This window comes from Trachypithecus francoisi, unplaced genomic scaffold, assembly GCF_009764315.1.
Source record: "Trachypithecus francoisi isolate TF-2019V2 unplaced genomic scaffold, Tfra_2.0 Lachesis_group2, whole genome shotgun sequence".
NCBI classification, from domain to species: Eukaryota; Metazoa; Chordata; class Mammalia; order Primates; family Cercopithecidae; genus Trachypithecus; species Trachypithecus francoisi.
The window spans coordinates 127028938-127041721 of NW_022681465.1; the positions used below are offsets into that span (position 1 = coordinate 127028938).

The window sequence follows — 12784 nt, forward strand, 5'->3', positions numbered from 1 at the left end:
TGTTAACAACTAATGTAACTCTCTAGCAAGAACCTCTATAATGGGCTGAGCACAGTGGCTCACGCCTGTAATCCCAGCAATTTGGGAGGCCGAGGCGGGTGGATCACGAGGTCAGAAGTTCGAGACCAGACTGGCCAACATGGTGAAACCCTGTCTGTACTAAAAATACAAAATTTAGTTGGGTGTGCTGGCATGTGCCTGTAGTTCCAGCTACTCAAAAGGCTGAGACAGGAGAATCGCTTGTACCCAGGAGGTGAAGGTTGCAGTGAGCTGAGACCGTGCCATTGCACTCTAGCCTGGGTGACAGAGCGAGACTCTGTCTCAAAAAAAAAAAAAAAGAAAAAAAGAAAAAGAAAAAGAACTCCTATAATGAAATGTAATGACTTAACATGTTTTAATGATTCAAATGACAGTTATTACTTATCTAGGACAATAACTGAAGTTCTAAAGTATATTGTTATCCCTGACATGATCAGAGGTTAAAAGGACAGATTGAAAATTCAAAGCTTGCATTTGCTTTGCAAAGCACATCTTCAAGTGTTCTCTAATATTCTGAAAGACCATTCATTCTGAGACAAACTGAGCATTGAAATATTCTCAGCATGTTGATTGTTCTAGAAATGTTAAATAGTACAAGGCGTATTATATAAAATGGCCCTGAGAACTGCTTGCTTTTACATATTCAAAAATAATTTTGCAATGTAATAAGCTTGTTCTAATTTAGTTTTGCAGATGGTCATTCACTGAAGGCAAGTAGACTTTGTATAAAGCAAATACAGGAAAATTCTGTTTTGATACACTTAAGTACTCTGTCCCTTGGAATAGAGGTGAACATTACATATCATGTTTTTAGTATTTGTTAAGTATATTGTTCAAGACTCACTATGAAAAACATTTTGGGCATTTTAAAAATGAAAAATATATGATTGCACCTAAATAAGATTTTATTCTGATGGGCATATAATTAAAGAGGCATAAGAGGAGGAAAAATAGTGATCAGTACCAGAAATACGTGAGGCCATTCCATGTAACAGGTGCTTCTGTTAAGAAAAACAAGTTTTGCAACATGGTACAGGCTTTCAAGACCAGAGTATGGCTGTATGAAAGGTCACTGGTATCATGGCTAACATTCCAAACTCCAGAATCAGGGTTTTTGGATCCAAATCTTGTCTTTGTCACTTTCTGTGTAGGTTTAGACAATAAAGACAACAGTCCTTTAAGTCATAGAGCTGTTGTGAGGATCTAATGAGATGATGCATATGAATCCTAAAAAGCAGATACATAAAATGAACAAGTCTAGAGATCAAATGCACAACTTGAGGACTGTAAGTAATACAATTGTACTGTATTTGGGATTCATGCTATATGGGTAGATTTTAGCTGTTCTATCCTCAAAACAACAACAACAAAATAGATAACTATTTGAGATGATGGGTATGTTAATCTGCTTCAGCATAGTAATCACTTTACTATCTGTGTATATTCCATAATATCACGTTATGTACCTTAAGTATACACAGTAAAACTTATTTTTAAAAAACCTGATAAATATTAAGCCCCCAAGAAATATTTACAATGTTCACTAACTTGTTATTTTTGCTACCGTTTATATTTTCATGTTGATAAAGTTTATTTTTATTTGCCATTTTTAACTTGGGTTTTGGTAGACAATATTTTCCAAAGAAATTCAAGGGTTTAACCATTTATATGTGATGAATCAAGTAGTGACAATGGTGCTGAAGCTGGTAAACAGAAATGTCTAGAGAATTGATCCAGTTTCTACCCTGAATTGCAAAAGTTTTGAAAAAACATGTTCTTAAGTAATTCAGTCCCTGAGTATAGTATGACCATTCTCTGTCATTTATTTGTTTGTTTACAAAAGAGAAATAAGCTCAGAGAGGTTAATGACTGAAGCAAAGTCCCAATCCTAGAAAATGGAAAAATCAGGCCTAATAGGTACCTTGTGATTGCAGGTACTTTATATTTCCTCATTCTCCCAACTCTCTCACTTATGATGTTCAAATATAGCACTTCTTTACTATCCTTTCAGCAGCAGATCTTACTTGCACATCGCTTTGTTTGTCACTGTTAGTCTTTCAAACATTTTTCAAACATTTTATCAGATACTGTGTTTGCAATAAACATTCTTACATTTTACAACTGACAGAGACATATATGACATCTATAGTTACATATCTGTCAAATTTTGACTTTTCTTCTTAGTAAAGATATTGCTCAGGGAATTATCTACACATCCTAATATGTGGCTGACTGTTCTAAAGGCTTATTGAACATGTATTTGGAAAACTCACCCACTCTACATATCATATATCATAAACTACTTTTGTTACATTTCCTATACTTTTACCTGTAAAAAAAAAAAAAAAAGAATAGTCTGTTTAGAGGCAGAAAACCCTCTTTAGATAGGTGGCAAACAAATCTAGATAGAAATTCCTTCCTCTGAGATTTGGTGTCCTGAGAAAAGTAGAAGTAATCATGTTGTGAGTACAGAAATGTAGCTTAAAACAACACTTTGGTCATTCTAACTGGTGTGAGATGGTATCTCATTGTGGTTTTGATTTGCATTTCTCTGATGGCCAGTGATGACAAGCATTTTTTCATGTGTCTGTTGGCTGTATGCATGTTTTCTTTTGAGAAATGTCTGTTCATATCCCTTGCCCACTTTTTGATGGGGTTGTTTGTTTTTTTCTTGTAAATTTGTTTGAGTTCTTTGTAGGTTCTGGATATTAGCCCTTTGTCAGATGAGTAGATTGCAAAGATTTTCTCCCATTCTGTAGGTTGCCTGTTCACTCTGATGGTAGTTTCTTTTGCTGTGCAGAAGCTCTTTAGTTTAATGAGATCCCATTTGTCAATTTTGGCTTTTGTTGCCGTTGCTTTTGGTGTTTTAGACATGAAGTCCTTGTCCATGCCTATGTCCTGAATGGTATTACCTAGGTTTCCTTCTAGGGATTTTATGGTATTAGGTCTAACATTTAAGTCGCTAATCCATCTTGAATTAATTTTCGTATAAGGAGTAAGGAAAGGATCCAGTTTCAGCTTTCTACTTATGGCTAGCCAATTTTCCCAGCACCATTTATTAAATAGAGAATCCTTTCCCCGTTTCTTGTTTTTCTCAGGTTTGTCAAAGATCAGATGGCTGTAGATGCGCGGTAATATTTCTGAGGACTCTATTCTGTTCCATTGGTCTATATCTCTGTTTTGGTACCAGTACCATGCTGTTTTGGTTACTGTAGCCTTGTAGTATAGTTTGAAATCAGGTAGTGTGATGCCTCCAGCTTTGTTCTTTTGACTTAGGATTGTCTTGGCAATGCGGGCTCTTTTTTGGTTCCATATGAACTTTAAAGCAGTTTTTTCCAATTCTGTGAAGAAACTCATTGGTAGCTTGATGGGGATGGCATTGAATCTATAAATGACCTTGGGCAGTATGGCCATTTTCATGATATTGATTCTTCCTATCCATGAGCATGGTATGTTCTTCCATTTGTTTGTGTCCTCTTTGATTTCACTGAGCAGTGGTTTGTAGTTCTCCTTGAAGAGGTCCTTTACATCCCTTGTAAGTTGGATTCCTAGGTATTTTATTCTCTTTGAAGCAATTGTGAGTGGAAGTTCATTCATGATTTGGCTCTCTGTTTGTCTGTTACTGGTATATAAGAATGCTTGTGGTTTTTGCACATTAATTTTGTATCCTGAGACTTTGCTGAAGTTGCTTATCAGCTTAAGGAGATTTTGGGCTGAGATGATGGGGTTTTCTAAATATACAATCATGTCATCTGCAAACAGGGACAATTTGACTTCTTCTTTTCCTAACTGAATACCCTTTATTTCTTTCTCTTGCCTGATTGCCCACACCAGTTAGAATGGCAATCATTAAAAAGTCAGGAAACAACAAGTGCTGGAGAGGATGTGGAGAAATAGGAACATTTTTACACTGTTGGTGGGATTGTAAACTAGTTCAACCATTATGGAAAACAGTATGGCAGTTCCTCAAGGATCTAGAACTAGATGTACCATATGACCCAGCCATCCCACTACTGGGTATATACCCAAAGGATTATAAATCATGCTGCTATAAAGACACATGCACACGTATGTTTATTGTGGCACTATTCACAATAGCAAAGACTTGGAATCAACCCAAATGTCCATCAGTGACAGACTGGATTAAGAAAATGTGGCACATATACACCATGGAATACTATGCAGCCATAAAAATGGATGAGTTTGTGTCCTTTGTAGGGACATAGATGCAGCTGGAAACCATCATTCTCAGCAAACTATCGCAAGAACAGAAAACCAAACACCGCATGTTCTCACTCATAGGTGGCAACTGAACAATGAGATCAGCTGGACTCGGGAAGGGGAACATCACACACTGGGTCCTAATATGGGGAGGGGGGAGGGGGGAGGGATTGCATTGGGAGTTATACCTGATGTAAATGACGAGTTGATGGGTGCTGACGAGTTGATGGGTGCAGCACACCAACATGGCACAAGTATACATATGTAACAAACCTGCACGTTATGTACATGTACCCTAGAACTTAAAGTATAAAAAAAAAAAAAAAAAACACTTTGGTCAATGATGGACCTCACACATGATGATGACCACCTAAGATTATAATGGAGCTGAGAAATTCCCATTGCCTCATGACATGGTAGCCATCTTAACATCATAAGCATCATAAATATCACACATTACTCATGTGTTTATGATTATGCTGGTGTAAACAAACCTACTGTGCTACTAGTCATATGAAAGTATAGCTTATACAATTATATATAGTACATAATACTAGATAATAGATGATTATATATAGTACATAATACTAGATAATAGATGACTATGTTACTAATTTATGTATTTACTAATATAGTTTTTATCATTATTTTTAGCATGTATTTCTTCTACTTATAAAAAAGTTAACTGAAAAGCAGCCTCAGGCAGGTCCTTCAGGCAGTATTCCAGAAGAAGGCACTGTTATAAGAGATGACAGCTCCATGCGTGTTATTGCCCCTGAAGACCTTCCAGTGGGACAAGATGTGAAGGTGGAACACAGTGTCATGGATGATCCTGACTCTGTGTAGGTTAAATTCATGTATGTGTTTGTGACTCAGTTTTGCACAAAAATGTTTTAAAAATGAAAAAATGTTATAAATAGAAAAAAGCTGAAAGAATAAAGATAAAATTTTTGTACAGCTCTAAAATGTGTTTGTGTTTTAAGCTAAGTGTTCCTACAAAGGAGTTAAAAGGTTTTCTATAAATTAATAAGTTTACAGAATATAAAGGTTCCAGTAAGCTAAGGTTAATTTACTATTAAAGAAAGAAAATAGTTTTTTAAAAATTTAATGCAGCCTAACTCTACAGCATTTGTAATGTCTATGGTAGTGTACAGTGAGGTCCTAGGCCTTCACACTCACTCACAACTCACTCACTGATTCATTCACCCAGAGCAACTCTCTGACCTCCAAGTTCAATTCATGGTAACTAATTATGCACACACATATATAGGTGGTACCATTTAAAAAACCTTTTATGTGGTAGTTTTGTTGTACTTTTTCTATATTTGGATATGTTTAGATACACAAGTACTCACCATTGTGTTATAACTGCCTACAGTATTGGTACACTAACATACTGTACAGGCTTATAGTCAAGGAGCAATAGGCTATACCATATAACCTACATGTGTAGTAGGCTACACCATCTTGGTTTGTGTAAGTACACTCTGTGATGTTAGCACAATGACGGAATTGCCTAATGGTGCATTTCTTAGAATGTATCACCATCACTAATCAACACATGATTGTATTAGTATCTCCAAACTTGTTACTCTTCTAGTGCTATTCAATTATTTCTGTGTTATATTTTTGATCGTCTGCTAAATATATCTGAAAGATGCTGCCTCATGAACTTTGGAAATTTCTTGGCCATTTATCATATCAAATTATTTGCTTTATCTGAAAAGGATAAAATAAATAAATTATCTCTAGAAGAGTATAGTACTCCAAGACTTTGACCCTCTTATTTCTGAGAGGTTATTTTAATATTTATTTCACAACAAGAGAAATAAATTAAAGCATAATATATTATTCAGTCTTCTATCTCACATTAAATCATGAGAAATTTTGCATTAATGTTTCTTGTAATATATTTATTTGGAAATAGAGAAAACTATTCTAAAATTCACATTGAACCAAAGAAGAGTCCAAATAGCCAAGCCAATTCTAAGCAAAAAGAACAAAATTGGAGGCATCCCACTATCCAACTTCAAACTATACTACAGGGCTACAGTAACCAAAACAGCATGGTACTGGTACAGAACAGACACTTACATCAATGGAACAGAATAAAGAACCCAGAAATAGAAGTGTACACTTAACAACTATCTGATTTTTGGCAAGCCTGACAAAAACAAGCAATGGGAAATGGATTCCCTATTCAATAAATGGTGCTGGGATAACTGGTTAGCAATATGTAGAAAATTGTAACTGGACCCCTTATTTACACTTTAATTCAAGATAGAGTAAAGACTTTACTGTAAAACCCAAAACTATAAAAACCCTGGAAGACTACCTAGGGAATACCATTCAGGACATAGACATGGCCAACGCTTTCATGACAAAGACACCAAAAGCAATTGCAACAAAAGCAAAAATTGACAAATGTGATCTAACTACACTGAAGAGCTTCTACACAGCCAAAGAAACTATCAACTGAAAAAAGAGACAATGTACAGAATGGGAGAAAAATTTTGCAAACTATGCCTCAGACAAAGGTTTAATATCCAGCATCTACAAGGAACTTAAACAAATTTACAAAAGAAAAACACCCCATTAAAAAGTGGGCAAAGAACATGAACAGAAACTTCTCAAAAGAAGACATACATGTGGCCAACAAGCATATGAAAAAAAGGTCAAGATCACTGATCATTAGAGAAATGTAAATCAAAATGACAATGAGATACTATCTCACAAAAGTCAGAATGGCTATTACCAAAAAGTAAAAAAATAATAGATGCTGGTGAGGTTATGGAGAAAAAGAAATGCTTTTACACTGTTGGTTCGGAATGTAAATTGGTTCAACCATTGTGCAAGACAGTGTGACGATTCCTCAAAGACCTAAAGTTAGAGATACCACTAAACCCAGCAATCCCATTACTGGGTATATACCCAGAGGAATATAAATCATTCTATTATAAAGACACATGCATGTGTATATTCGTTGCAGCACTATTCACAATAGGAAAGACTTGGAACCAACCCAAATGCCCATCAAGGATAGACTGGATAAAGAAAATATGGTACAAATACACCATGGAATACTCTGCAGCCATAAAAAGAATGTGATTGTGTCCTCTGCAGAAACATGGATGGAGCTAGAGGTCATTATTCTTTTTTTTTTTTTTTTTTTTGAGACGGAGTCTCGCTCTGTCGCCCAGGCTGGAGTGCAGTGGCCGGATCTCAGCTCACTGCAAGCTCCGCCTCCCGGGTTTACGCCATTCTCCCGCCTCAGCCTCCCGAGTAACTGGGACTACAGGCGCCCGCCACCTCGCCCGGCTGATTTTTTGTATTTTTTAGTAGAGACGAGGTTTCACCATGTTCGCCAGGATGGTCTCGATCTCCTGACCTCGTGATCCGCCCGTCTCGGCCTCCCAAAGTGCTGGGATTACAGGCTTGAGCCACCGCGCCCGGCCTAGAGGCCATTATTCTTAGCAAACTAGTGCAGGAACAGAAAACAAGATACCACATCTTGTCACTTATAAACGCAAGCTAAATGATGAGAACACATGAACACATAGAGGGGAGCAACACACACTGGGGCCTATTGGAGGATGGAGGTTGGGAGAAGGGAGAGGATCACAAAAAATAAATAATGGATACTAGGATAATGCCTGGGTGATGAAATAATTGGTCAAACAAATCCCCATGAAACACATTTACTTATGAAACAAACCTTCACATCCTGCACATGTACGCCTGTACTTAAAATAAAAGGAAAAAAAAAAAGGTAATCTGATCTTTAATCTAAAGAAAAAAATAATATACAGGAAGAGACCACCTCTCAATGCCCCTAAGAAGAGAGGAAACATGTGAGATAGATAGCATTTTGTTAACTATCTTGGGCATAAAGAGTGTGTCAGGTCATTTTGTTCTGTGTATCTAATATCCAGATCATGCCCAAGAGCTTGATTAATAGGGAAATTTTGTTGTGAATGCCACATCTAATAAGAAAATGGCAGGTGGCAGTAAACCAAAATCAGTAGCATTTGGACTTTCAAAACATTTTCATTAACACAGATGGGGGAAAAAATGGATATATGGTGACTGGTTTTCATTAATATCTATAATATTTAAAAACTTTGTTAAAAAATACTGATGGTCTATCTCTTGAGAGTCTGTTATTCACTCAAACACCTAATAAAAAAATTTCATTAATTAATGTAGTACTTGGCAAGAAGAAAGGAGTCTTTCCTAACCTTCAACCAATCATATTTGTAAAAGAAAAATGTTAGAGCCATCTTACATTAGTGTTAGATCTGATGAGACTGCAAATTGGTTAAAATATTCATATTAAATTCACAGCAAAAGAAATATTGTTTTACTCTTTATCTTTTAACTGAAGGTTGAAATGATTGCTCCCTAAGTTGTTCATGAATCATCTTTATAGATATGTAAAAGAATATACATATACAAGTCTTTATTAAATAAGTTTATCATTTCTATCTCCAATTTGAAAATTATTACCATGGAGCTAAAAAATCATATGGCATCATATTGTGCTACATTTTTTTCAATCACTTATTCAAAAGTTTATAATATAAGGAGATTCAGGAAGTGAAATGTCATAAAAGATGTTTTGAAAACATTATTGCTTAAGGCAAACTTTCTGGAGTGATGAATTTTATTAAAATAAATATTAATTAAGGGATGCATTGTTCTTCATAATCAGCTAATTCAAATTCTTTTAGTCATCATTCATAAACTTGTGAGTTTGGAATAATCTGGCCAATTATGATTATGTAAGAAATGACATAAAAGGTACTTCTGGTTATTTGGTTAGATGATAATTTAGCAATTATATGAGTCACTGAATACACGTGATTACAACTCTTGGAAAATTTTAACAAAAATGCCTCTAGATTGAACATATACATCATGTCACCCTTTGGCTCAACTATGTTCATATGTGTTTCAAGGAGATGAGGTTGATGTCCTTTCAATATTCATCAATTGGCTATAAAATACTATTCCTTATCCACTTTGATGTAGTCACATTCTTTTATGTTAGCTTTAGATTTTTCCCTTTTGACATTCATTCATAATGTGCTTCAACTTTTGCTTTTGAGTCAGCATCCTTGTTGTTGAATAAGGTGTTTTACTTCTTAGTTTACTGCACTCCTGTATAATAGAAATCCATATAAAATATCAAAAATAAACATTTGTATTTTACATTTTTTGTAAGTAAATGAACAGTGTATACCACTTAAAGAACCTGCTTATCTGAACTAATGTTAACAACTTTAACTTCATTTCTTTTTAAGTGTCTCAGTAATTTGTTTCTCAAAAATCATTTAAGGCCAGGCAAGGTGGCTCAGGCCTGTAATCCCAGAACTTTGGGAAGGCGAGGCGGGTGGACTACCTGAGGTCAGGAGTTCGAGACTAGCCTGGCCAACATGGTGAAACCCATCTCTACTAAAAATACAAAAATTAGCTGAGTGTGGTGGTGTGTGCCTGTAATCCCAGCTACATGGGAGGCTAAGGCAGGAGAATGGCTTGATCCTGGGAGGCGGAGGTTGCAGTGAGCTGAGATTGCACCACTGCACTCCAGCCTGGGCCACAGAGTGAGACTCCGTCTAAAAAATAAATAAATAAATCATGTAAACTCCTCACTAAGCTGCAAAACTCTGAAAGGAGGCTCTATAATTGATGCCACACTAGCCCAGGCTAACATACATTATGCATTTTGTTTTGTTTTGTTTTTTTGAGTATACCTTGGTATACCTGCAATCCACTTCTCCGCTATGCATGGGCGTCACTGTCTCTAATCTTCATTACCATTTGGGTAGAGGATATCTGCATTCAGTGGTTTGTCTAATTCTAGGGTGGAGCATTTGAGAGGACTGATGCCAAATTAAATTTGGTGACACATAATGAGGCATGGTGGAGAAAGGAACAAATCTTAAAGACCAGAAATAGAAACTGATAAGGTGACTGTTTGAACTTTAGGTATTAACCATGTCAACTATAATTTATAAAGTATAGAGAAAGACACTTACACATACATACACAGAGATGAAAGACATTCTGTAAAAGTATTTTATTTTATTTTATTGAGACAGAATTGCTATGTTTCCCAGGCTGATCTCGAACTCCTGGGCTCAAGGGATCCTCCTGCCTCAGCCTCCCAAAGTGCTGGGATTACAGGCACGAGCCACTGTGCCCAGCCCTGTAAAAGTATCTTATAATTTGTTTCTCTAACTTCACACCTCTAATTTTAAAAACATTTTTTCTTCACATTTCTATGTGAGATGAGACACTTTGTTAGTGTTTATAGCTCTAGTTTCATAATTTTAAATTTACCATTAATTCCACAAATCTTGATGTATATAATCTTTAGTTATGATAAGATTTGGGTTCATAGGAAAAACACATTTGCAAAAAAAAAATGAGTAAAAGCTATTTGAATAATTTTTTGACATATGACAAAATGTTAGTAATTAAATACTATGTTAGAAGTAATTAACAGAAAGAACCTAATGAGAAAAAAGACTGGATATGATAACTCTGTATCCAATTATTTTTAATATCAGTAAGTAGTTAAAAACAAAACACCATGAACTCTAGTCTCAGATAGAATTGGGCTAGTATTTTTGCTTTTCTATTCCCTAGTTTCGTGGCCTTTCACTGACAACTTTTTAATGTTCTGATTAAACACAAGTATAATGAACCTACCTCAGAATGTCATGACATAATACATGAAAGAGGAAGCACCTTGCTTCATGTACAGGTGTAATTTCAATAAATGTTAGCTATAACTATAATGGATACTCTGGACTTGGGAAATGATTTACAAATATTTAGAACTGAATTAAATGTCTTTATACTCAAGAATTTAGGCAGATATTTGAAATATGTATTATAACAAAAACTAAAAATTCTCCCTTCTTCCTCACATAATCTTTCTCTACAGAATTTCTTATTTAGAGATCTGCTGCAATTATTTAGGGGTCAAATTCATCCTGTTTATTCTGCTAATTGAAATGCTGTATTTGATTATTATCTCCAGATATGAACCATAGTCAATGTATAAGAACTAACATTAGTTGATTGTTGATTGGCTACATTTCAAATGTGATCCCAAATGGGAAGACTGCCTTCCATGCTTTGAAGTGTACATTTTCATATGCATAATGCAATTATCACAGAGAAGTTAAAACAGACCAGGAAATAGCCCTGACTCTGAGCCACCAGCAATTTAATATTGACATCCCATGACAATAAGTTCTGGCGAATTAACAATGCAGTAGAAAACCTCTAGGACACCTGTCTAGCCCAATTATGGCTTTTAAGAAATTTCCCCTCTTCTCATTGACATCTACAGGTTTGGACTACATAAGCTCACCTACCTGGCCAAAACCAATTACGTGCAATAGATACTTAACCCACACTGGAGTAACCAAGTTTTCTTTTCAGATATTTTTGAGTTAGGTCATTGGGGTTCAATTCAGTTGGCTAATGGTGCTAAAAGCAGCAAAATTCCTGTTCTGAATAAGCAATCAAGCTCATTAGGGAAAAACAAAATTTAAAAAAAAAGCAAAACCAAATCCAACAAAAAACAAAAAAGAGAACACCACTCTATGGTGACATAACAACAATAAGCAGAGACAGCAAACACCAGAGATTTGGAGTATGCTATAGGGTTACTAATGACTTTCCGTTTTCTGGTCTTAACCCTTATCAATCTAAACCACACTTTTTAAAATTTAGGTAGTGGGAAACATTCCTGTATCTATGAAACATATGAGTTTTATTAATATAAAGCAACTGGCTATGTTAAACCCATTCTATGCCATAATTCTCATGAAATTCTTCTAGAGTTCCAGGGCTTTTACAATACTATATTTTTGTACTCATACAAATGAATTTCATGAAGGAAAAGAATATGGGGGTTTGAGGATTACCCATGGAACCATCATCTATGAAGCATGTTTTAAATAGCTTCTTTAAACTTTGTTTTAATCATAAAACTTTCAGTGGGTTTCCTACTTTTAAGTCAGTTTTAACTATGAGCTCTTTCAAAGTAAGATATATTAGAGACGTATACTATTGATCTTACTAGAAATAGATGAATTTTTAAAATGAGACAGCTATGTGAGTCATAAAATACATATTAAATAATTGATGGAGTTTATAAACTTTTACTTTCTAAGAAATAAACCATTTAATTAAGAAATCTGCAATTGAGACATTCTCCTGAAAACCAGACTACAATTTCTTCTTTGACTTATATCTTTAAAAAAAACGGCCGGGCGCGGTGGCTCAAGCCTGTAATCCCAGCACTTTGGGAGGCCGAGACGGGCGGATCACGAGGTCAGGAGATCGAGACCATCCTGGCTAACACGGTGAAACCCCGTCTCTACTAAAAATACAAAAACTAGCTGGGCGAGGTGGCGGGCGCCTGTAGTCCCAGCTACTCGGGAGGCTGAGGCAGGAGAATGGCGTAAACCCGGGAGGCGGAGCTTGCAGTGAGCTGAGATCCGGC

The 12784-nt window shown here is 35.7% G+C and overlaps 1 long non-coding RNA gene across 1 annotated transcript in view; it reads right to left on the minus strand.

Moving 5' to 3' along the window:
• Positions 1 to 9281: 9281 nt before the first annotated feature.
• The window catches only part of LOC117065504, a 67376-nt gene continuing 63873 nt past the window's right edge, over positions 9282 to 12784 (minus strand). Inside the window, exons 3-4 of the long non-coding RNA XR_004429948.1 lie at positions 10014 to 10200; positions 9282 to 9420 (exon numbers count right to left, since the gene is read on the minus strand). This is a non-coding gene — a long non-coding RNA (uncharacterized LOC117065504). The remainder of the gene's footprint in view (positions 9421 to 10013; positions 10201 to 12784) is intronic.